Source organism: Chiroxiphia lanceolata, chromosome 2 (genome assembly GCF_009829145.1).
Source record: "Chiroxiphia lanceolata isolate bChiLan1 chromosome 2, bChiLan1.pri, whole genome shotgun sequence".
Taxonomy (NCBI): domain Eukaryota; kingdom Metazoa; phylum Chordata; class Aves; order Passeriformes; family Pipridae; genus Chiroxiphia; species Chiroxiphia lanceolata.
In genome coordinates, this window is record NC_045638.1 from 72,642,259 (window position 1) to 72,669,622 (window position 27,364).

The window sequence follows — 27,364 nt, forward strand, 5'->3', positions numbered from 1 at the left end:
TTTTCCTTGTCCTAAATGACTGGAACCTGATGTTTTGAACCTTTCCTACTTGCCACCAAGTACTGTCACTTACTACCTTATCAGTAATGACAAGTTAAAAACAAATAAACTGGAACTAGCATATAAACTAGAAATTACTGAAATCAGGATCTAAAAGAGCAGATGAATGACATTAGACAGAAGTTTTGTGGTTTTTTTTTAAACTGGCTTCATTCTAACAAGAATTGGAATCCATATTTTGTGTCCTGCAAAAAACCATACAATAACTGATGGCTAAATATTTTATAACAGCGCTCCAATGACCCAGAATTATTTTATATTTATCAAAAGGCATCTAAACAAGAGTGATTTTTAATAGCATCTTCTAGTTATTCTAGTTCTATCAAGTATGCAATTCCTCTCTCAGCCACGTTACTATGTAACAAATACCAAAACAAAAGAATGCTTTAACAATTATGCCTTAAGTACCAACAACTTTACTTTTATTAGAGCTATCCCAATCTAAAGGACAGTGTATTTTTTAGTTCATATACAAGTTTTTCAAGTTTTACATAATTTTTATGCAACTCTTCCCATTTTTACATGAGTTTGCTGACGCAAGGGCAGACTTTTGATACAAGTACGCACAAAGTCTAAGAGAATGCTATTTCCTGAGGATAACTAAAAATCAAGAACATTTCTTATCCACAACAAACCACATCTTTCAACAAAACATGTAAAGTGAAATGCCTAGAAAATGTGCGCCCCACTAAAATTTAATGTATAGCCAATTCTATTAATGCCATTTTCACAGATCTCCCTTCTGATTGCCAGATCTACGTGAAAGGAATGACAGTCAAGGCTGGAATGAAAGCATGAGTTTTTTTCTTTTTAGCATCAGACCACCACTTCTCATCTTCCCTCTCATCATACCAACTTAAGTATTAGCAGTGATGAAATAAGCACAGAAATCCCTAAAGCTATTTTGTTTCTTTAATAGAGCTTTTTAATGTCTGTTGCAATGAGCTATTTCTGAAGGTTCACCAACTTGGGTGGTTGTTTTGTTTTCTTTATTTGGCGGAGGTTTTGTCTGTGCCGAGATCTTCAGGGCAGATTTTATGGTCCAATGATGTTATGAAGGAAATCAAGACATTAAGCAATGCCAAGAGAAAGGACAACAGGAGAAGGGAGATGTTGTTTAGTTTTATTTATTTACAACCTATATAAACTTCATGGATATATATTTTCCCAGCCAACCCTCTACACCTTCAAAAAACATGTACAAGGCAGAACAACAGCTACCTCTTAACACAGTGGGCCTGCATCACAAAAGTTTGTAGACCCATTAAAAGGTGAAGGCATTAATTCAGAAATTCCACGAATTAAAAAGCTGGGAGAGAAAAAAGCAAATTGATCTTCACAGTATTGAACATTTACAAGTACCTTAAATTTAGCTCTCATCAATATTTCACATTAACTCTAAACAAGCACAGAAGAGAGAACATTCACTGATACAGGAAAAAGGAGGCCCTGAGAATGATTTAACCTGAAATTAAGTAGCTATTCTTTCCCTGAGAGTGCAGACTGTAATATGAGGTTTTCAAATACTATCAAACACTATCAAGTCAGAAATATGCCTTGTTTTCTCCAAAACTTCCAGGATGGGTATTTTGGGGGGCTTTTTACCTTCGTTTTACAATCCCATCTTCGCATTGCCTGTAGCTCAAGAGTATCTCTGTGCACCTGCCATTCTGTAATAGTGTCAAAGGTCTCATTAACTTCTACTTAAGTGCTTGTATCTACAGTTCACTGCCAAGCAAGAGTGCCTCAGTGAACAAGACTGAGGGACCACTTCAACGTTACTGCACTAACTTTTTCATCTCAACAGAAATTAAATATTACAAAGCTACAATACCAAGAGTAACTTTTCCCCTTCACAGTATTTTTCCCAGCAGCTTCCAAGGAAATAAAAATCTTATCATTATGAAGTGCACACAGATTATGAAGTTTCATCTCCTGCTCTAAATAAGGGATCATATACGTGTCATCCAATAAATGGTTTCATCATTGTTAAAGGGAGAAATAAAGGTATTTCTCACTCTCTGCTAATGAAGACAGTAACTGAAGTTACTGCACAGGTTTATCTCCATTTCCAGGTATACAACTTTTCAGGCCCAACTACAACATACCTAGGGAATACAGAATGAATTTCCTGTATGAAGTTCTCACTGTCCAAATTAATGCATTCTGCAATTTATACTCACAGAATTTCTTCCACTGCCCAATATGCAAAAATCTTTGCCAGTAAATTACATTGGATCTTTTTACCTGTCATTTAAATCTTCATACTTTTTAAAGATGCTTTATGGTTTTATAAAAATACAGGAAAACATATACACAGTATATTTTTCATGTTGATGTACTTTTTTTTTAAACATTAATATTTACTTTATTACACCACTCTATTTGTTCACAGGATAAGCTTTCCTCAGAACATCTACAAATATCCCTCACCTAGTTTTAAAGTCTCTTCTTTTTCTCATGCTTATCTTTCTCTGAAAACTGAGATCTGAAAGCTGGAGATCTTGAGTTTTGTCACTTTCCTCTGATTACTTTCTCACTTAGAATAACTTAAAGCACTACAGTAGTAGTAGTTTCAGGCTTTAAGTATCTCATTTTCAAATAGCCTTCCTGAATCTAATTTCAGATTTCCATTCCTTAAAACTCTCTTCATTGAAAGAAACACAAAACAGTGGAAGAAAAACACTGTGGCCCCACTGAACCTGTGTGTTAAGCTTTTAAATACAATTTTTTCTTCAGAAACACATTTTAATCTTCCTTGATACACCGAATGTTACTAAGATACCTATTTAAAAAGTGAGTTGCTGACCTGAAATCTACTGGAATTTCACAAATTTCACAATACAATAGCTTGCTGTACTGAATCCAATCATTTGCCAGCATCGGATCCACCCACCCTTTTCTACTCATTCTGTATCAGAATACAGATGATCCAGGGCACCTTCACACATGACTAGAGTCTCTCATTTCTAGTCCATAAGCTGTCCTTTCTCTAACCAAAATTTTGTTCATTAAGCCAAAACACTAATTTACGCTTTCTCTCAAAACATGTAAGGTTAAAGGGTACTAAAGAAATCCGAGTAAACTGAAAGACATCCACACGTGGTATACTTGTTGCTGTAAAAAAAAAAGAAAAAAATCAGGGTAAAAAACCAAAGTACATGAAGAGCATGGACTGAAGAACTCTGGAAAAATACATACAGAAGTGTTTTCACAAATACGTATATCTGAATCTATTTTCTCTTCTGCCTTCTTTCCATATCCACACGAATAATCTAAGCACACACAATAATGAGACCTCACATTGTTTCTTTCTGCTGAACAAACAGTGACCAGTTTAAAGTATCAACAAAAGATGCCGACAAGTTAATCTTGTTCTTAGCGTGATGGCTGCTCATCCTGCTCATAGTCCCTTCCAGATGGCTCGGTGTGAAAGGGATGGTGGGATGGGGAAGAAGGAATATTCCATGCTGTTCTGAACATCTGTTCCACTGCGTTCATACATTCGAAAAAAAACCAACAAAAACCTTACTGCCCCTACCAATTTTACTATTTCAACCTAATATTGCTATGCTAACACCAAATACAGTGTAAATTATATGCATGCACATTGGAAAGGAAAAAAAATGTCTTTTCAAGCCACATAAGAGCATTTGTTTAGTTTTTACTATCTTAAGAATGGACTTGTTTCAACCAGGAAGTACTTCTGCTGCACTGAAAACAGTTTTCTTTCATATGAACTTTCTTGAAATCTGTATTATACTCCAAGAACTCATTATCGTCCCTTCTCCTATTCAAGCAAACAGAAATTAACTGAGTCACCACTTGTTTCCCTTCAGTTTTATTGTCTGTACTGAAAAGATACACAGTATGCATTAGCTGGAGCTTGTTTAAATTTTATTTGACCGGTTTTGCACAGCAACTCAAAAATATTTTCCTTGTGCATATGAAGAAATAGTGGCAGCCTTTGTTTTTTAAGCAGTTGAAAGAAATGAAAATATAAATACCTTAATGCAGCGTACAGTCTACCTCGCAAGTAACATTTACCCTCTAGAAATGCCACCTCTTGAAAAGAAGCACTCAGCCAGAGCTAGAAGAAACTCGTCACGGAGTTAAGAGGAAGAAGCAGAGGAAGAAGCAGTGCTTTGTCCTACAGCACAGGAAAAAAGACTTAGATTGATCATCCCCCTCCTTTGTATCATCTTGACATGTGCAAACCATACAGCTGCTGAATTATTCAACTCTTTGTACTTTGAATAACCAATGATTACATATATGAAATTTTAGAAGTACTGAAACATTGACCGGAAAAGCAGCAAATTGTAAAATCTAATTTTGTTTTGAACTTTAGTACCCTAAATGGTAACATTCAGTGAGAAGTATAAACCAGATGAAGTCAAAAGGAACAAAATCACCAAGCAGCAGAGAGCTAGTTATAACACCAAGCTAATTAGCCCTCCACTAGCAGGTCAAAATGTTTCCAGATGTCATCTGGAAACAGGCTTGGATCTTAATCAGATGTGAGCAGAGTTTCTTATGTAGACAGAGCCACACAGTTCTCACTCTCCACAGCAAAACTCAGCAGCCCAGAGAATTGAGAAAATGTCTACAAGCCACTATGTCAAAACCCAGAAGTATTCTAACACAGTAAGACCACAGGGCAATAAATAAAAAAATAATAATTAGAAAAAGAAAAAAAGAGAACGGCTATTTAATAAGCACTGTTACTTAATTAACAATCAACCATACCAGGACATTTCTCACCTGAAGGAAATTTCTTTCTTGTTCACCACCCACCCATTCCAGGATTTTTGGACTGCAGTCCAAAATGCAACATTACAAACACAAATCCCTTCTTCATCCATTTGACAATTAAAATAAGAAGGCAAAAAGTGGCTTTTCATTTCCCAATTTACAATAAACCACTGAGAAACTATTTTAAGCGTGACTCTTTCAATACAGTCTCTTGAATGATGGCATGAAACATCTTGCAGTGCTTGCTTTAAATATGTTTTGGGCTATTTGATGCACAGTTTTCTAAGAGTTTAGTTTGGTTATGGAAAGTTACATTTTATGGAAAGTCACATTTTATCTACACTACAGAAATGGAAAAAATCTGTAACACAAGAATCATTACCATATAATTCTTTACACTACTTTAGACAATGCTGGAACAACTCACAACAGAATACTGAAAGTCTGCAACTATAAACAAGCTTTTTCTTAACATTTTAAACTACAGTAAGGCACAAGAGCTCCTGAAGACCATTTAAACTGTATTTGTCCCAGCCTTCTTCCTTCACAAACCGTAAGTATTACCAGAAGCAAATGCCTTGATTATATAAAGAAAATCTAAGTTGCAGCTAGGCTTGCTGACTTACATTGATCCCATTTAACAGAGCCTTACTGGATTTAAAGTGCTCGAAATAACTGTCTGGGTCACAGTCCATGTGACAAAGGACACCTGGTAAGGTCTCAGGAGCCCTCCTGCAGGGAAAATATGCCATTCAGATCCTCAAATGACCTCAAGTTAAACCAGAAGGAAATTCAGTAATTTGTTTCTCAGAACTTCAATTAACCCTAAATTGGAGGGGAAAGTACAAAAGGGATAAAGGATCCCCTTCGTGTCCAATAATATCCATTTTATGGCAACACAGTGTTCCCTATTTCCCATATCTAATATTTACCATTAAAATCCTTTTAGAACAGCATTTTTCAGATAGAAAAATTAATCTGTTCTTAAAACTCTTTTACTCCATAGCAGGTAATCTAAAATGTCACAGGGAAGTGTTAAGATTCACATAGTTCAGTTAATCCAAAATCTAAAACGTTTTCAGGTAGTGTCAGGTTTTCTTATGCTTCTTTTCCACACAAGAAATCCTCCAGATATCATACATGTATATACACACAAGTACAGTTCATGTACATATATTTTATGTAGGCACATACATGCACAGTTTATACAGATTTTATAGAGAGCAATAACGTAGGTCAAACAGCAAAGGAAAAGGACTTCGTATCATGACAATTCAACATCAATCTTTCCCCACCTTAACTCCTAACATGCCTCCTCCACTCCTCACCAGGCAGGAGAGACTTTCCCACTGGGAAACAACTGCAATGATGCTTTATCAGGCTATCACACTGTACCACAATCCTTAAAATACCTTGCAGTCGAGCAACTTCAATGTCCACCTAAACAACCACACAGCAACAGCAGAAATTTCCTGGCATGTGTCAGGAAACACATGGACAGCCCATAAAGACTTAAGTTATTACAAAATAAAGCAACATCCCTAGATTTCCTCAAGGTAAAGCTTCACGCCCACACCATGAAATTTCAGCAGAAAACAGGATTTCCCAAATTTTCCTAGTTATGACACTACCACCAACACTTTGCTCCCCTTATATATCAGAAATCTGGAAATGGCAACTTGTCTATATGGGGGAAAAACAGATTTATTTTGGGTGATTTTATGGAAAAATGGAACTAAATATTTTGTGAATCAACATTAAAAATTCCCAACTATTTTCATTCTGAGCCAAGTGCACCATCTGTTCCCACGAAATCCATCTTTTGGTAGCTACCACAGCTACAGAACTGAGTGCCATGCAATCAAGGATTGATGTACAAATCAAGAAAGATACTCCGAGTGACAGAGAGCAACGCTCAAGAGAGCAGTAAAAATTTAAAAAGTAAAAGAAAAACAACACATAAAACCAAACCACCACAGAAAAAGTCATCAGAAAGCACAAACAGCCCTATTAAGCCTCCCCCTTCCACCCCCCCACCCCCACCCCCCCATTAATGCAATTTTTCATGTTGTGGTTATTCTGCTCTGGGGCCTAAGGAGGGACAAGCTCTGGTCAGAGGTTTTCCCAGGGTGGCAGATGCATTTCACAGCTTTCCTACATGTATCTGCCTGCGCATGGTAACCTGAGCACTAAGATGCTATTTCCCTCTTCCAGGTAATCTTCCTTGCTGTATTCCACACAGTTAAGATCTTCAAGTAAATCACAGAAACCATTCCTGTTTGATGCATGAGAAATTAGCAGTGTGTTACTTTTCAGTTCATAAAATAAAATAGCAGCAGTTAGAGATGGCACAGCAGAACATTCAGTTACCAGAAGTATAGGAGTTCCCTATACCCCAACAACTGAATCATGAGCACATAACAAGTAGGGTCCAGCACAAATCAAGATGGATCATACTCCTTTTCCTGGCCTTATCAATACTGAAGACATTTTTTTAAAACTAACTTACATGGGCAGTTATCCATTTATACCTTTCACCAAGAACAGAATCCAATAGAAATGAAACTGCAGTAAAAAAATAAATCAAATAAATCTGAACACACTTGATATACATATTACTAATATATGAGTACAATCAGACTGTAAGCAGCTACATCTCCCCAAATAAAAAACATAACCTTCTCTTGGTGTTTCTGTCTCTTTTGTGACAGATTCTCTTTCTTACTAGCAACACAAATTCAGATAACAAAATTCTGCCCACCATTAACTTCCTAATAATTCAGCATACAAGTCTGGTCTTAGACTGGTCTTTTTGCCATTGTTTTGTTTTAGAGTTTTGGTATTGTTTTGGGCTGGGCTTTTTTGGTTTTTTTGCTTGTTTGTATTTTTGTTTGGTTTGGTTTTGGTTGGGTTCAGGCATTTTTGTTGTTTCATTGGGCATTTTTTTGGGGGGGTGGGGGTGTTAAATAAAGCTAAAATCAACGTCCAGTAGTAGTACAAGTAACATGCTTTGATACAGTAACATTGGCTTACAAAACCTTATTTGCAGCATTAAAGAGATTTCCTTGTTACACATACAGTAACTCCCATTGTGAGACAAATAAGCTACTATAAAACCATAGCGAGTCTCAGACAGAATTCAGCAGTTAGTCTTCTGTAAAAATCCCCTTTCAAGACTTGAAGGCTGGAAAGTTGTGTTCCATGAAATTTGGCATTGTATCAACACATCTCCATGGAGCTGGCCAGGCAGAAGTGCTCCAGAAACCAGCTTCAAGGAAAAAAGCATTCTTACCATGCATTAAAAAAAAAAAAAAAAATCACTAAAAAGAGGCTTAAGCAACTTCTTCTCCTAGCTAAAATCATCAAATCTTAGCTGAGATGACTTGGGGATGCAGAGGTTACCAATGACAATACTAAATAATTTTTAAAGTCTGCTTCATTCCAGCATTTTAAATACGTGCATTTAAATATCCTCTGCGGAACCTTTTGTAAACCAAGGCTTTCTGTTTTTCTTCAAGACATACATGTATATACATCTTGAAAACGTAAACTTAGCTTTTCAAGTCTATGAAATTTCAGAACCTAACACTGAACGTTTGAAAGCATCATATTGATTTATACCTATGTCTATAACTCTCCTCTCCTCTTTTAGTCAATGCCAAGTGAGGGTGAATGCCAAGTGTGAGTCGGGAGGAAAATAGTATTACATATAATAAAAGCACAATTGATCAAAACATATGGAGTCCACAGGAAAGAGCAGCACCATCCATCAGAGGTTTTTCACTTGTGAACCCCTGGAGATGTTCAAAGACTTCAAAATGAGTCAGGAAAACAGTAACTATGACTGCATTAGCAAGTTGTGTGGTACAACAGGAGCAGACACCTGCAGAGCAGAATAGCTCATGATGATGATCCTGTGTCCATCTTGTATACAGTTTTTTTCATAGGGAAGCAGGAATATTTGTTCCAAACTAGCGTTCTCCCAGTCTCATGGCCCATCAGATGCTGAACACCACCATATATGCTCCTAGAGAGAACCTTTCGGTTTTAGACTCCTCAGAAAGGAAAAGAGTTCATATATTCCACATCTGGAGAATCTGCATCATAAATATAATCCCGGATCCAAGCCAAACCTATAGCATAATGCATCCTAAAATGCCTGTTGTTTCAGCGTGTTTGAATTCACTACGTAAAGACTGAAAAAGAACAGGTTTGTATTGGTTTTAATTTTATGAGGACAAGGTGGAAGAAAAGAGGCAAATACTGCTTAAAAAAACCCCTATCATCTAAGGCTGAAAACCTGTCACACAGTATTTTTTAGTTATGGCTCCCTCCAATATTTACCAGTGATGGCTCCATGGGAAAGGAGGGAATAAAACCACGCTATGTATAAGAGTCTTAGTTTCACTGGTCCTCTCCCTCCCCATAATGCACTCAGCCACCCAACACTTGCGGAAAGATTTCATCTTCCTCACTAGCTGGCAGTCAAACACGTACCAAATTCCTGGCAATACAGCCAGCTAACACCCACTGAAAGAGGAACAGACTGCCTAAACCTAGCAAGGCTGTAACTGCCAAGTAGCATCAGAAAGCTTATTACAGTAAGGTTACCTAACACCTGTGCTCCTACAATATATGTACACCTAGACATTAAATTTACTCTCCAAACTTGAGAAAGGCAAGAAATAGCATTCTCATTAATAGGGCTGAGAGGCACAAAGCCACTTGATGATGGTGACCAGCACACAAGGCCTGTAGAAAGATCAGAAGTCGGACCTAGATCACATCAATACTTAGCAAGAAATGCTTCAACCACAAGATGAGTTATGTTTCCGTCTCAGACACAAACCCCAGTCATTGCCTTACGATCTGCTCCACCTGAAGTTGTGCTTTTTAAGACAGCTGTAAGCCAGCCACTCCTTGATTTAATTAAATGGATTCCTTCCCCTATTCCCTGTTTCAACATTTGTGCTATTATTGCTGCTACTCCTGCCTGAGCTGGTTCTAGTGCTGGAATCAGACTGGAAGTCAGCAGAAAATCCAGAAGAAAGAAGTCAAAGCAGTTTATGGAATTACTGCTGTTATATCTGAGAGCACACAAGTGATAGTGAGAGCACTCAATCTGCTTCAGCACAAAGAAAAAAATAACAACAAAGCAATTCAAGCTAAACTCCCACTTCATACCAAAACATGACAGAGGCATGCAAAACACCAATTACAATATTTAGCTGTGTAGGTGAACAGCAAGTTAAACACAAGTGACTAGATAACAAGAGCTGAAAATGTAATTAAACTGCTTCCTACAAGAAATGGCATCAATATTGTCATATTAAAAGAATTTTAGTCTAGTCATACAATATCCTGAGTTGGAAGAGACCTATGAGGATAGCCAAATCCAACTCCTAACTTCACACAGGGCAAACCAAAAGTTAAACCAGATACTTAAGAGTTGTCCAAATGCTTCTTGAACTTTGAAATGCTTGGGGTCACAGCCACTTCCCTGTGGAACTTGTTCCAAGTGCTTGACCACCACTCCCAGTGAAGAACTTTTTCCAAATATCCATTCTGAATTTCCCCTGATGCAGCTTTACGTCATTTCCTTGCATCCTGTCACTGGACACCAGACACAGAAAAGATCAGCACCTCCCTCACAAGGAAGCTGTAGACAGCAGTAAGGTCACCCCTCAGTACCTCCTCCAAGCTTAAACCTAGTATGTCCAGCTGCTCCTCATAAAGTCATGCCCTCCAGTCCTAGTCCATCTTACTGGTAGGAACACAAACCTATGACACCAAAGAGCTCAGAGCTCTTGCAGTTTTCTGTCACCTTTTGCTGCCACATTTCCCAAAATCATGTAGAAGTCCCAGCAAACTCTGAGAAGGTCAACAAAAAATTCACTGAGTAGAAGAAAACAGATATTTCTTATATATTTATTCCTCAGGCTCAGAGAGGCATCTGTCATGTCCCAAGGACTTTACTACAACATCCCGTGAATGCATTACAGATTCTGCTTACCTTGTTAGACACATAAGTAGTTTATGGCTCCATCATTTCCATCTCTTCCTGAAAAATATGCTTTTAGCAAATGCTAACCTGGTATACATTGATTTCTGTGGTTTGTTTACAAAAAGAAAAAAGCAGCATATACCCATAAATATTTAAGGTCAAATTTATTTTAAAAGCATGAAATATTAAATATATATATGCTCTATAAATATACAGTACTCTGAAATAGGAGAGTGGTGGGAAGACATATACAAAAACTGGTATTCTCATCTCAGGAACAACAAGTCACCCATCTGATGAAAAGTGCCATCAAGAAAAGCAGGCCCTTTCCTCCTCATAAATTGCAAAGATCCCTTTCTTCTTTTGCAGGAGAGTAAGATGGAATCAAGGACAAACCATAAAAAAATTTAAGGAACCATTCTCTATATTTTTTGGATCTAAAAAAAAAAATCTTAATTCTCACTATTCACAGAGAACAGAACATTTCTTTACTTGTTTACCATTACTTTAATCAGCAATCATAAAATAGTATGCAAGTAGATTACATGTTAAACTGATCAAATTCATATTTCTTAATTGCAGAGAAACACCCAACTACCAAAATTAGCCAAACACCTGAAGAGAAGTTGCTCAGTTTTACATTGAGAAGATGCCCTGTCCACATTTTAGAGACACAGGTCATTTTCTTCCTTTACAGGAGACCTACTGACAGTGCTTCATCTGCTCTTTCACCTCTAGCACACCACTCTCTACTCCAGTTGCCAATACAGCAAGGAAGACTTGTGTCCTTCCCACATCCTACAGCTGCTTTCCTCTACTAACTCTGACTCTGCTCTCCACACTTCAGTTCTGGCAATGTCTATTACTTTACAAGTAGCCAGCTGGTCCAGCAAGAGTTGGAGGCATTGGTAACTAAGAGGAGAGCAATAAACTAATGCTTCCAACTACCCTTTCTCCACTGCAGTTTTACATTGAAACATTTGCCCAAAAGCCCTATTGGGTACTGTCGGGGTTGACAGAGAACCTGACAGCAGCCTGGCATTTAGTGACAAGGAATGTAAACAACTCTAAGGAAATATTTACTGTAATGCCGAGGGAACAAACAGCCCAGATCAAAGGTCACCAATCAAAATGTGCATAATATCACCAATGACAGTGTGCAGTGTCCTCAGGTCACCAATGACAATAAGCACAGTGTCTTCTGTGTCTCCAATGAAAATATGTACTGTGTTTTATGCTTGAGAATTTTGACCAATTGTGTTGTGGCATGATAGCGTACAAAGAGTATAAAAGAAACACTGGAGAGCAATAAACAGCTTCCTGATCACCTTACTGGACTACGTCTGATATCTGTGTCACTTTGGCCGTTCCGACTTTAACAACGACATCTGGTGACCCCGACGTGATTGTAGCGTTGAAGAAAGATTTATCTCCAACCCTGAGAAAAAGTTTGGAGGGATTCCTCTCCAAGAGAGAGGAGCTGCTGTGACTTCCCTCCTAGAGGGGGAAAGAGCAGAGATTTTTTCTCCTAGAGAGAGAGGGGACCTGTGGGATGAGGCACAGGGGGAATGGAGCCCGGTGAAGCTTGAGAGCAGGGGTGGTTCTCTGTCAACCCCAACAGGGTACAAAACATTTCTTTCTTTTTTTTATTATTAGAAATGTTTATTAGTCATAGACAGATTCTAAAGACTTTCTTACTCTCAGAAAAAAGAGTCCAGTAACTAAAAGAATGGGACAGGGTAGTTGCTTCTGCCCCCTTCCCTATCCACTCCCCCGAGACATTCCAAACTCCCCTCCCACTGTCAGGGTAATATATCTTGTTCAAAGGCTGTGTTCTTATTTGAATATGAGAACTCCTCCAATAGGCCCCATAACACATCAACTCTTTTTACAAGCCCTCAAAACTAACTGCAGCTTCTCCCCAAATAATAGGGAAAACGCATCTGGCTACCTAAATGCTGATGCTACAGATAAGGAAGCCATCCGTAAAGACTCACTGCTTTATTTTTAAGTATAAGGAGTCATTAATAACTCTTGTTAAACTGTTTTAATGCATAGCTGAGGCTGTGTTGTAGCTGCAACTAGATAATTTAATGTTTAATCCTAAAGGCTCTTCCTGGTCGTGCCAAGTAACAGGACAAGAGTCAACAAAGAGAAAGTCACACACAGAAGTTCCACCTAAATACAAGGAAGAACTTCTTTACTGTGTGAGTGACCGGGCACTGGAACAGATTTCCCAGAGAGGTTGTGGAGTCTCCCACACTGGAGATATTGAAGAATCATCCGGACACAATCCTTTGCCATGTGCTCTAGAATGGCCCTCCTTGAGCAAAGAGGTTGGACAAGATGACCCACTGTGGTCCTTCCAACCTGACCCCTCCTGTGAAATATACAAACCGTGCATAAAAAATGAAGAAGTTTTAAAAGCTGGTGTTTTATTTACAAGTAAAGGTATATGACTGCAATGACTGTTGATAAAATATGCTTTTATTTTGTTCCTGAATTTAAAGAATCATAGAATCATAGAATCAGCCGGGTTGGAAGAGACCTCTGAGATCATTAAGTCCAACCCCTGATCCACTGCCGCCGTGGTTGCTAGACCATGTAAGTGCCACATCCAGTCTTAAAAACCTCCAGGGACAGAGAATCCACCACTTCCCTGGGCAGCCCATTCCAGTGCCTGATTACTCTTTCTGTAAAGAACTTCTTCCTAATATCTAACCTAAACCTCCCCTGGCACAGCTTAAGACCATGCCCTCATCTTGCTGATAGTTGCCTGGGAGAAGAGACCAACCCCCACCTGGCTAAAGCCTCCTTTCAGGTAGTTGTAGGGAGTGATGAGGTCTCTCCTGAGCCTCCTCTTCTCCAGGCTGAACAACCCCAGCTCCCTCAGCCTCTCCTCATAGGACTTGTGCTCAAGTCCCTTCACCAGCCTCACTGCTCTTCTCTGGACCTGCTCCAGCACCTCAATATCCTTCCTGAACTGAGGGGCCCAGAACTGGACACAGTACTCCAGGTGTGGCCTCACGATCTAGATCCTGATGATCACTCTTTTGAACTTAAAGAAAGCAGCTTGAAACTAATTACAGCATCTCTTTACAAATTAAAAACCACAACCGATTATTTTTCCCAGTCCAATTCCACAATGGTTAAACTGAACTTTGCCCTGAGATTGCTTCTATATATTTAGCACACTGGGCCAAAATACTTTCCGTACTTTCCCTATCATTAAATTGCTTTGAACAAAACAATTTCCTAGATGTTCATTCTTAACATTAGTAAGTAGATTTTGAACCTGAACATATTGAAGTGAAAACAATGGGGAAAAAATTAAATCCTGGAATGTCCATGATGCTTTTGTTTTTCTTTAAACAGAGAAAGATGCAGAATTCTGAAGTGAACCTACTATAAACTTGCCTCCCTCCCAGCACTGCTGTCGCTGTTATACCAGCAATAAAAATCTTTTCCTGTAAAATGCAATTATTAGTTTAAAACCCATTGAGCTGATGAGGTCCCGCAATCCAAGAGGAACAGATTTCTTAACTACAGCTGTAACCAGCTGGCTGCTGAGCAAAAAGATGGCTGCTACTGCCAAGTCTGTGGTGAGGCTCCAGGGGGCAATACTGTGGCTGTTGGCACCTTTCCTGAGACTATTTGAGAACCGCATCAAAGCGAGCAAGACCGGTAGGACTGCATCTGAGACCAGAGCTTTTGTGATCTGATAGGGTAACAATAGGCACAAATGCACTGACTCCAACTCTCAAAGGCTGTCATTTGAAGTCATCTATGATTTCGTGGATCTTCTACACACTCCACTAACTTACGTAACAAACCTATCAATACTTATATTGCTCTTAACTACACTCCAAAATAGTCAGTGTAATCGACAGAGACTACAAACTGCATGTATAAAAAAAAATCAAGCCATTAGAGACTAATCTACACAGAGTTCAAGAAGAAATTTAACTACATCAGTTAAATTTAGAAACTGATTTAGTTAATCATTGCACAGGCAACCAAGATTTAAGCCTCATCTTAACACAGATCCCTAAACACTAGCTGCATAATTCCGAAAGGAAATTATTATGATGCCAATCATAGAAAAAGTTCAGAGAACAGGCCAATGACTGCATTTATTTGCAGTAATGAAGTAGTACTGAATTTCCCAGACTCAGACAGTGATAACAAAGAATATTTATATATGTGCTCATAAGACTCTCTTGAAAACATGATGAGAGTGCTAAGGCTCTCACAGAACACATGCCAGTTTTAATACACAAAAGAAGAAGCTTAGTAACATCAAACCTATTTTGCCAGGCTGCAATTTAAAATATAAAGCCCCTCGACTCCATGCAGTCCAGTCCAAAACCTAGAGTAAGTGCCTACTGAATGGGATTTCACCTAAGACAGGCAAAAGTTAAGCCCAAACATTCAGCCTCATGTAGTATCAGAATCAATCAGAAAACAAGCACATAGAAAATGCTTGCACCTCAAGATCTGAATCTGTGATGTTTTTAGTCAGTTTCTCCCCAAAGCAGTTATTTGGCTTTACCATTTGTAATGCAAGAATTCCAAGATATTTTCTCTTCTCTCATAGTCTTTTTTTTCTCCCCAGGAGACCATATGGAAAATTGTCCTACTACGCCCCCCCATCCACTGTTATGTGACTAGTGATCTTCAGCTTTTGGCTGGCCAAGTAGTCCAAAAACCTTTCACCATTCTCCAGAGATTATTTCTCCGTCCTGCCCAACCTACTTTTCACACTCACTCTCCCATACTCCAGAAAGCTTCTTTCCTTCACAGAAATGGAGACTATAGTCTTCTGAAGAAAATTCCTAAGAAACTTTTTCTAATAGCTTGTTTTAAATCAAGAATTTAAGTTTCTAAATCACTCTCTGATTTACCAGCCACAAAGGTTACAGGATACAGATTACATAACTGAAGAGTCAGATAGCACGGGCAGAAGTCTTTGCAGGTAAATTTTGTTTAACCCTGACTAAAAATACTTAAGTTGCTTTTCCATTAAAAGTATTTCTAAAGACTGGAACAGTCTTATCCACACAGTAATCAGAAACAATTTTAACATTTTCTACAAAACACGTAACTGAATGTGTAACATTTTTATTTGCCAAACTAACTATAAAGGTGTATTCTTAGAATTGCTTGCATGCGATGACAAAAGAATTCTTCCAGCAGTCCAGTGAATTGATTATTAGGGCTGATAAGCATCAGGGTCTGTTTTCAAGCCCTACTTGAAAACCTGACTACACACTCTTTCTTTGTGAAAGACACTTTTATACAGTAGTATTGTAGGTTTATAATGGAAGTTTAGAAAAGCCAGTGCATGCTACTCATGCAGGATGGCATGTTAAGCAATCAGAAGCTTTCACAAACATTTAATATAGTATTTTAAGCAACTTTAATATTTGGGGGCCATTTATATTAGCAAAACACAGTAGGAAATTCAGAAAAGCGTGAAAAGATAAGGCACAATTACAATCCAAGCGACGAAATTAGTAACTTAATTTAAAATTAAAATGCCTTACTACGCATACTGAACAGGTGAATTAAGCCATTTAAATTTTTAATTATGACTTGTAAGTGAAATTCTTTGAAGCAGAAATTTAAAAAGAAAAAATACTACATTTCTGTACAAATCAACTGTTATTTTAAGTTTCCCATTTTATTGATCAGGTAGAGTTTCCATATTGTATGTCCAATTAAAATGCCTGTGATACATGAATGATCGATGTTCAATCAAAATTAGAATTTGTTTACTAAAATTAGGTTTCAATATTTCTTTAAAAAAAAATCAAACGCTGATTATTTTCAAGTATGTTCAACATTGTCTTTAAATACCCTTGAGTTACATTAAATTTCCGACTGTTAAATGCTAGACACTTCAATTAAACTCCACATGAAAGTTGTGCTTAACCTGCACAAAGAAACAGAAAATATTTGATAATACTACACTGAGTATAAACAGCAAATATCTCAAAACAATTTTTGAAGTTTTTTGAATAAATATAACCTAGGTAAAATATTCCAAAATCTAGGTTCTTATTCCTGTAATAACTAATTTCTACAGATTCCCACGAACAAAAGCAATGATGTTTCCATGCAGCATGAAATGCAACTGAAATATAACAGTGCTGAAACATTCACTGCTTCATTAAATAATAAGCAATATGTTAATCTAATAACCTAGTAGTGAGGCATATTTTCGGTCTTTATATCTGGTTTACCAACTTTTTTGCAGACTACTTTCCCTGATACACTTTCTCCACTTTTGAAATTTACAGCGAGTGATCTTTTTTCCAAACATTTCAATATATAACCATCAAGTTACCTCACCGTTTAATGGGGAATGCAAGAGGGGTAAAGGGGGAAAGAACGGAGGTTTTTACATTCTTTTTCTTCAAAGGCTGTTGCCATAACTTTCACATTTCTGTGTGCACCAACCATATTGCTTACTGATCCCTTCATTCCTCCAAGGAAAGTTTACTACTTGACACTGTGAATGCATGCATTTTCCAGAATTCTTCCTTTTTGCAACTTGAAATGCAATGTCTTTCAGAACATATATGCTGATAAGCACTTGAATATCAAGTATATAATCAGAACTCAAAATTAAGATAAGCATACGCAAACTTCAGCTCAGGGGACAAAGTGTGGCAAAGGATCATAGCCAGGGTTACAGACAGACTCAGCTCTCCAGGCAAAGCCAACAGTATCCTAAAGCACTGCTGCACACTTTGCTGTTATTCACAGACCTTGAAGCAAGGCTGGCAGTGGTTTCTGCCAAAGGCAGCACTGCAGTGTGCAATGCAGGAAAAAAATCAGTCTCTCCTACAAGTAGCTAATATTAGTTTTAACCTCACCCTCATAGAAGTAAGAACAACAAACCTGGTCTCCAGTTTCTTCCATTGCTCAAAACGTTTCTCTTTCCCACTGCAGAAGCCAACACGCTGCAGCCCCCAGAATATATATATATATATATACATGCTTATCAGCTTTACTTATTCTAACAAAATTGTCTGCACTTTGGCAGCAGTCCTTCATTAGCACCTCCCAGCGTGTCCCACATCTTACGTCACATGGTGACCAACACAACAGATATTCCTCACCTGAAAGTCTACGGTGTTGAGTGTGGCAGCTGAGACAGATTGCGGGAGGGGGATATTTCCCCACAAAGCTAGTTTAATATCAATAAATATAAATCTTTTATTATCCGTTGCACTTTGAGGCAAACAAATATTTAACCTCAGCAGATTTAGTTTAAATCTCTTAGACAATACATCAACAAAGTACAGATTATACAGGGTAAAAGTAATTAACAGATGCAAATTTGTAAATCCAGTATCTCATGAACAACCATGAATAAAGTAAATTTATTTCTATTTTCTACACAATAAGATTAGTATTTAACTGCTACTAGTCTCCTGACCTAGCAATGCTTTTGACATTTGTTTCAGGGCCTAATACAGCACATGTTCAACATCACAAAAACATAGACCTCCTTCCCAAGGCTAACTCAAAACCTTCTGAACAGTTTCCAAAATTCATCATGGTCTTCAGTTCAAGGGACTTATCACAGTCTTCAAAGCTATTTGTAATAGATTCACACAAACACAAATGAAGTGACAAGAAATGTTCAGTAAGAGCTCTCTTGAACAACTACCATTAAAAAGGAATACACAGAATATCTTCACTGTTTACACGTTTTAGGAGACAGTGTTCTGTAACTTGCTAGCCCACTCAGGTGGCTTTCTCTGCAAACAAAGACAAATTTTAACTTAGTCTTCCAGTAATAGAATAATAAAAGGTATGCATTAAAAATGGATTTCAGTTCAGTGATCAGATAAAAAAACTTAGTAAAACATGCATGAGTATAACAGAAAATTTTAACTGTTTTGTGCTAAACATTTTGTGTTACAGCTTAATTTTTTTCAAGGTAAGAAAATAGCTTGTGTTATTTTATAACTGGAAACATCTGCAGCAGAGGTAACATTTACCCACTTGAAGACTGTGGGGATGGAAAAATGAGATAATGGTCTATAGTAAAGCACAATAAAACAGCAGGTTTGAGTCCCTCTGAGATATTTCACAGCAAATTAAATATAACTAAACACAAACCCACTAAAATAAACAGACTAAAAAAGCAATGAGAATCTCTTGCAAAAATTAAGTATTGAGAGGTTTCCATAAAACTATTACAGTTCCTAGCATCAAGAGAATACTCTGAATTATAGATTAACATTAATTTATAAAAATTTAGTGTATGAATAAAAGTTTTTTGTGGTTAAGATATAAATGCCCTTTCTAAAAGAACTGCACAAAAGCAATCTTTAAACTAGATCACTTGCTCATAGGAGACTAATACTACAGCCATATTTTTAAAGGCTTCTGCTATGCATTTCTTGATGAACGTGCTTAAATATTTTAGACAATTAAAATTTACAAGAGAAAAAAATTTTGAAGAATACAATTATAAAACAAGATTTATAAGAAAGCCAAAGCATCTAAAAAAGCAAAATATTAGAGCTTTAGCATCATGGTACCCAAAAACTCAATTCCAGTAAGCACTGGTGCAATAACCACCTATTCCAGATATAATATTGCCCTCTAATTAACTTGCTAACAAAATCTACCAGTTGGCCAAGATCTCGATCCTCACTTAAACGTTTATGTGCTTAGAGAAAGAACTGTTCTGAAGCTACACATTATAAAAGACTCATGTACATGTAAGTAATTCTCATTCTCATTACCAGGATAGGTGTACTATAAGGGGAAAAAGTGCTTCCAAACACAGCTTCACAATCCCAACTACATTTACATCAGACAGGATCCTATGAACTTACATGCACCTAATGAAGGGATTCCAGAAGGGTCACAACAATTATAAGAGGGGCTGGAGCACCTCTCCTATGAAGATGGGAGCCCGGAGAAGAGAAGGCTCTGGGGAGACCTCATAGCACCTTCTAGTCACTAAAGGAGGTCAACAAGGAAGCTAGAGAAGGAGTTTTTGCAAGGGCACATAGCGATAGGACAAGGGGGAATGGCTTTGAACTGAAAGAGAGTAAGTTTAGATTACATATGAGATAATTCTCCACTGTGAGAATGGTGAGACACTGGAACAGGTTGCCAAGAGAAGTTATGGAAGTGTTCAAGGCCAGGCTGGATGGGGCTTTGAGCAGCCTGGCCTAGTGCAAGGTGTTCCTGCCCACAGCATCTAGTTGGAACTAGATGTTCTTTAAAGGTCTAGATGTTCTTTAAAGGTCTCATCCAACCCAGTCCGTTCTATGATTCTGTGACCTCAACCAACAGTGATATACCTGTGGTTCAGAAAACAGCAAATCTGCTTTAGAGCTATTAGCACTAGATTAAAAACACTACAGAACAGACATCATAGAACACTTGTAGGACAAGGTAACCGAAACTTTATATAGAACTTAAACCCTCTAGTACTATCAGGGTGACTGAGAATGTACTTAAACATTATATTAGCCTCAGCAGTAAAAGCACCTTACAAAGTTCTCAGTTGCACACATCAGCTACACGACCCTGTGTGCACACTGCAGTTTACCACTGCCACCAGTTACATCAACACACCATTTGCAGTGCTGCACTACACAAACAGGATCACTGAATCCATCCTGTGATAAAAGAACTCCTCACTCGAGTCAACAATATGTGTGACCTATGCAGGGATAAGAAGGGAGCTGAGAATTACCACCCAAAAGTGAGGATGAGACTCAGCTTTCACAGTGAAATGAAAGCAAATCAACTATTCTGACATATATTCTAGGGGTTGCTACATATCCTTACATGGTTAAATAAAGACATCAAGGCATAGCCAATGTTAAGCAGTTTTAGATTTTTTTTTTTAAATCAGATTTTTTTGGTTGTTTTTTTTTCTTTTCAAGTAGAACATTGAAAAAGACCCAGGGTGAGCCAAAGAAGAAATGTTGGACTCTCTCACTATGTGTTCTACATTTAAGGCACATAGTTATGACAAAAAAAAAATGTGTCAAATGTTCGCAACATGAGATACAGAAAGGAAAATATATTTTGGTACACCACTAACAGTCCAGCAATATCTATCCACTGCCACAATTACAAAAATACGCACACTCCCTTTTGAACAGACTCCTTCTTCCCACAAAACCCTCAAGAGGGAAAAAAAACCCCCAATGAAAGCCATTATAAAAAGATTCTTACTCATTACCGAGTACATCACTGACTCCTCTGCCAAGTGCCCCATTTGACTCATTCACTGACTAAATTACAGAAAGTACTAAACAGAAAGTTTCAATGGGATAAGAATATATAGATGCCAAATGTGTAACACAAAATTCTGATCAGAAATTTATATCCAGCTGAATTTTGTTTAAAATCAATGAACATTTTAAAGCTTTCTAAACAGGACTCCTAGAAATGAAGAGATTGTAGATAAGCAATCTGAAGAACAAGTTATATGGTACACAGAGGATTACTTCAAAAATCCACAGGGGAAAAAAAACCAGAAAGGATTTAATGCAAGACATAACTTTTACACAGATTGAGGATTAAAAGTATCCAAATGGCAGGTCATCATCAAAATGGTGAAAAAAGGATTTTATTTTAAAGTCTGCTTTCTGGGGTGGGGGGAGGGTTTTAAAACATGTTGTCATATATGGAGATCCAAAGCTTACTACTGCAGTTTGAATTTAAGTAACTGCTTTACCAGTGTATACACACAAAAAAGGAAGCGATTTAAATCTTCAGTACTGGTTTGCCTTGTTAACTTCCTGTGTGAATTCAATCTTAAAAGCATGAAGCAATCTTGGAAGCTACTGTAACTCTGCAACAGACATTTGGAAAACCCTGACAGGTTCTGAAGTTTTCCAAGAGTAAAACCACGTATCAATTAGCAGTTAGGTGCCACTTGGTCTTAAGTGCTTCTACAGTGGGATGGGGAGCTTTTCTGTGAAGAGCCATACAATCCATTACTTAGAACTAAGGGCCTCTCAGTGGTCCATCATAAGCAGTTTTCATGAGATTGATCCAGACAACTCAAACATTTCTTATTTTTAAACTAGGCTTCATCCCGATCCCACTCTTAAATTTGGGCACAGAACAGGGGCAGCATAAAGACACAGCAGCTTATGTTTTCCAGCGGTCTTTAATTTAAGATTCACTTGCTGTTGTCTAGCCTGAACTCTGAGTCTCCACAAACATCCAGAAATGTAGAATTAGTTGGGACATACACTGTACTTGAGTGTGGAGAGCAATCTGCCCCCTGACAAGACCTCAAGGGATGGTTTCATACTCAGCTTCTTTTTGAGAAGCACTTTGATGGTTAGACTCTGTCACAGTACCCAGTGTGTCCTTTATCACTGATTCCTTCCAAATACATTGAAGCTCTTGAAATTTTTCTTTCAAGCACAGGTAGATAAACTAAAAATAACTGACCTGTGTGGAGTCATGGCTGGGCTTCGCGAACGAAGATTTGGGAAGGCTTTACCTGGTATCTTTTATTCCTTTTCACTCACTGGATTATGGTACAAATATTCACTGCTTGACTGAGTATAGCAGTCCTTCAGTACTGGGCAGAGGAGATCCATCTAAACTGCAGGCTCGAAAAATCCTAAACATCTTGTGGAATTTATCTGAAGTTAAACATTTGATCTTCAGAGATTTTACAATCTACAAAATACAGCCTGTCAAGCCTATGAGCCAGCCGGACAGCACTGGTTTATCACACATTCTTGGCTAATAAGAAGCATTGACCAGCCCCCACACCTATCTCCTCTTCAGTACCTCAACAGCAAGAGGCTTGCCCAGAACTACACTCTCTTCTTAATGATCAACAGTGACTCTTTACTGCAAGTTAAGCCAAAGATTACACCACAGATTACTAGTACCAACCACAACAGACAGGAAGTAGTTCTCATCTTTGATCCAAAAAAGAAAGGGTTCTCCCATCACCAGCAAAGAAAAATGTCCAATAGTTTTGAGAAGGAACAAATTTCAGATGGGATGTCAGTATTAAAATGTTTTCAAACACTTGAAAAGGTTTGTTGGCACCATTTACCAAGTTTAAATCTTCACAGGTAACAAACCTAATCTCACTGTACAAGTCTTCTGTACTACCAGCTTGCTCCTTCTCCCAGTATAGTCCTGCACTTTTGTTTGGGGTCTACATCTTTACACAATGGCAAAGAGCTCCCTCCCAGCTCCACTCCCAGTGTCCAGAGATATCTCCCTAATGCTTTACATAAAGCAATACTGAAGCCTTTACTCAAGTGGATCCCCATTTTGATGTAACAACACTAAAAATAGGTCATCCTCAGCTGATTGAGGCTCTGTAATTTTGTTACCCACCCAGCATTATATAGCACAGTTTTTCAGTTACAAGGATTTAAGAACATGTTTCTTAAAAAAAAAGGTCCCTTAAATTCTATTTTCATTCAACCTCATTTATTGTGGTTAGCAGACAATGCTAAAAAGCATGAACACCTAGACATGCTTTACATAAGTACCTCAGACAGATAACCTGTGAGGGCTCATTAAAGGGATTAGTCCAAGGCTAGATGATGGGAAAGACAGAGGTAAAGGCTTTCAAGTTAAATGCTTTACTGAGACTGAATATGGTGATATGAGCAACAGAAAAATATTGTCAGATAGTTAACAGTCAACATTCAAAGCAAAAAGCAGATCTCACCTTGTCCTGAACAAAACTTAAGATTTTCTTTAGCTAATACTTCTCTATAAATAGTAGAGGGTCACCCAGTTTGTACCCTACTGTGTCATGACATTAGAGAGAAGTGGCAGAATTAGGGAAGTACAGGACACAGAACCCTACTGAAAAGTGTTAGTCAAAAATATCACATGTACACATACAAACCACTAAAACGAAACACCTAACTATTAAGACGGATAAATGAAACCTAGTAGGCTTCAGAATGTCTAAGAACAAAAGGCAAATTAAACAGAATTGACATAATTTTTAAAAAGGGGAAAAAATATCACATCTATAAAGTAAAGTGCAAGAGAGAAGGAGGCAGCAACAAGGTCATACTAAACAACTCAGCACTGCAATAGCTGACAGCCAGCTTCAATTCCGTCAAATCAGAATTATGCAGATAGTCACAGGTTGGATCAAGTAAGCAGCTGCTCTCTCTACCACACCCCATTTAGGGGCAAGGCATATTTTTACATCTGGATCTAGCTGAAAGCAACCACTCACATCACTCTATGGCTAATTCCCCTATAGCTTGGTGTTGAAAGAGAAATAAAAAAGTGTAAGAGCATTCAGATTTAATGTTTGAGAATAGAAGGCACATCCTTCACCCTAGCAGACAGAACAATGCTTTGTGGTATAGAGCTGAGCACATGGAAAAAATTTCACCTTCCCTGTAATTATGTCCTCCAGGGAGGCCACGTCCTTTGTTCAAAACCCCATCTGAGATATGAAGCTTGCTTCCTTTGTGAAATGCTTTATGATCCCTTATCATCATCATCATCATGGCTGGGCTTCGCGAACGAAGATTTGGGAAAGGCTCTATCCACATTTGTTACAAGCACTCTGGTGGCTAATAAGGCCAATATGAGATAGACATGTCCAATTGCACTATGATCCCTTAAAAGGCTTTTTAAAGTACGTGAATAGCAAGAGGAGGTCTAAAGAAAACACTGGACTAATATTTGTTGAAGATAGTCATGTGACTAAAAGGAGTGAATTAAAAACAATGGTATTCAGTGCTTTTTTTCATACAACTATATAATGTCTTAGGTTGGAAGGAACTTCAGTGATAATCTAGTTCCAACCCCCTTGCCATGGGCAGGGACACCTTCCACTTCCACTACACTAATAATTTGACAACCTCTTCTGATAAAGTCACACACCTAGTGGATGAAGGGAAGGCAGTGGACGGACTTTTTCTGGATTTTTAGTAAGATACTAAGTCAGTATCCTTGCAGCATCCTTCTGGACAAGTTGCCCAACTGCAGGATGAACGGGTTCACGATGCACTGGGTGACGAACTGGCTGAAAGGCAAAGCTCAAAGGGTTACAGTGAATAGGGCTACGTCCGTCTGGCAACTGGTCCCCAGTGTTGCTTCTCAGGGCTCAATTTTAGGGCCAGTCCTGTTCAATAAACTTATCAACAATCTGGATGTGGGAGTTGAGCGCACCATTAGTGAGTTTGCTGGTGATACCAAACTGGGAGGTGCTTCTGGTTTTCTTGAGGAACAGGGAGCTTTGAAGAGGGATCTACATATATTGGAACATTGGGCTATAATAAATGGGATAAAATTTACAAGTCCAAATACTGGATTCTGCGCCCAGGACAGAGTAATGCCAGACACCAGGAAAGGAGTGGCTGGAGAGCAGCCCTGCAAAGAGAGGGGATCAGGGGGTGCTGGTGGGCAGCAGCTCAATGCAAGTCAGCCAGCAGTGAGCTCTGGCAGCCAGGAGGGAAAATCCTACCCCAGGGTGCATCAAACAGCATCATCAGCCAGGAAAAAGAGGGGACTGTCCTGCTGTATTCAATGCTGGTATGGACTCACTTTGACCACTGTGTGCAGTTCTGGGCCCCACAATTTAAGAAGGTTGTGAAGGTCCTTGAATGTGTCCAAAGGAGGGCAACAAAGCTGGAGAAAGGGCTGGTAGGAAAGTCCTGTGAGGAGTGACTGAGGATTTGGGGTTTGTCTAGTTTGAAGAAACACAGCCTGAGGGGAAACCTCATTGCTCTCCACAGCTTCCTGAGGAGGGGATGCGGAGAGTGAGGTGCTGAGCTCTTCTCCCTGAGATCTAGTCACAGGATGGATACCTGGGAATTACTTAAAGCTGCAGCAGGGGAAGTTCTGACTGGATAGTAGAAAGTATTTCTTTACTGAGGGGATGATCGAACATTGGAACAGGCTTCAATTCCCTAAACTTATCAGCATTTGAGAGGCAGTCTGACCAATGCTCTTAATAACATGCTTTAACTTTCAGTCAGCCCTGAAGTGGTCAGGAAGTTGGACTAGGCAAACACCATAGATCCCTTTCAAATAAAATTCTATTCTTATAAACAGCTCTCTCTCATATATACATACTTAGGTAATTAATACTGCAGTTTAGCTCTCACTATTTATAAAGCCTTTTGTATCTATAGATACAGATATCTCCATATACATTAAACCAGTATATTTTACCAGTAGGACACAAACTGGAAGATATTTGTGAACAGTGTGGGGTTTCCTTCAATTTGAAAGTCTCAGAAAGCATATCAATTGTTTTTAGACAGATGTAAGTATCATAAAGATTAAAGAGTCACCATTTATAAAATTAAAACCCAAGGGAGTTAAATAGTTAGTGACTCCTTAGAGATGACCTACAGGGTTCAATTAAGGACACTAGTAGATAAAGAAATAAGGAGGATAAGAAGGGAGGGAGAGAAATTACAGCATTGCAACAGGTGAAACTTATGTATTTAATTATTCCATTTTACAACCCAGTTGGAAAGCTGCTCTTGAAAGAGACTGGCATACTTTAGTATTAACTACATCGTTCAAGTTTATCCCACTTTCTCAAGGTTATTTTTTTCTCACTCTCCTCCTATTTTTAAAAGGTCAGATGAGACAGGCGGTTTTGTTTGTTTCTTCTGGGTCTTTTTTGTTATTAACGTTTTTACTTATAAGCCAGTTAAACTAAAGCAGTTTTGTATGGATCTGTGACCTCAAATCTCGCTCAATGTAGAGGAGCTTAGCAGTTTAAGAACATCAAACAAATCACAGAAATCCAAAAGTACGTGAAATAAAGTCCACTCCTTCTTTTGAAAAGAAGGTTGAAATGGCTTAAAATCATCATATCTGCTGTTACCATTAGATTTTTATGGTTTTAATTAAGACCTGTTTTCATAAAAGGGAATTTTAAAACACTATTTAATATGGGTAATGAAAAGTATCAACATCATTATCCTAATCATGTAACCCGTCCAGGTTATCTACTTCTTTACCATCAGATTCAACACCAAGCAGTTGATATTAACTGAAGAGAATTGATTTGCCTATTCCCACTAAATATTCTCAAATTCAACAAATCCTGTTTTTCAGATTATTTCACTATGACTTTCACAGCCATGTTCAGTACTTTCTGCTGGGGGAAGGGAGAAGAGGCAGTCAGCTGCCATAAGTGTAGCATCTTACAAAGTAATTTCCATTAAGAGATTTTGAAACAATAACAAAGATCATGATCTGACCACAAAGTCTAAGAAAACCTAAATTACTTAATACATACATACAATATATATCTCAGATCTCTCCTGACTGTCCATAATAATGTGATTGAAGGTATATGGTTCTACTCTGTACTGGTTTCTTGCCTGCATCCCTTCTTCAGTCTTCCGACAACCAGAAAATACCCATTTCAATTATATTGTCAAGTCCTGCTCCCTTTGCCTTCCTCTACATTTCAAAAACTACAAATAATTTAGATTTCCAATAATTAAAGATTTACATCATGTAAGATGCAAAGTAACTTGACTTTGGGGGGAAAAAAATAAAATTAAATGTTTT

General features: G+C 38.1%; 1 protein-coding gene across 3 annotated transcripts in view; it reads right to left on the reverse strand.

Moving 5' to 3' along the window:
• The window catches only part of WASF3 (WASP family member 3), a 70,825-nt gene that overhangs the window by 32,321 nt on the left and 11,140 nt on the right, over window positions 1–27,364 (reverse strand). For all 3 annotated transcript variants that reach the window (XM_032680511.1, XM_032680507.1, XM_032680508.1), the window contains exon 2: window positions 18,501–18,591. The gene's annotated coding sequence lies outside the window, so the exon portion shown is untranslated. The remainder of the gene's footprint in view (window positions 1–18,500; window positions 18,592–27,364) is intronic.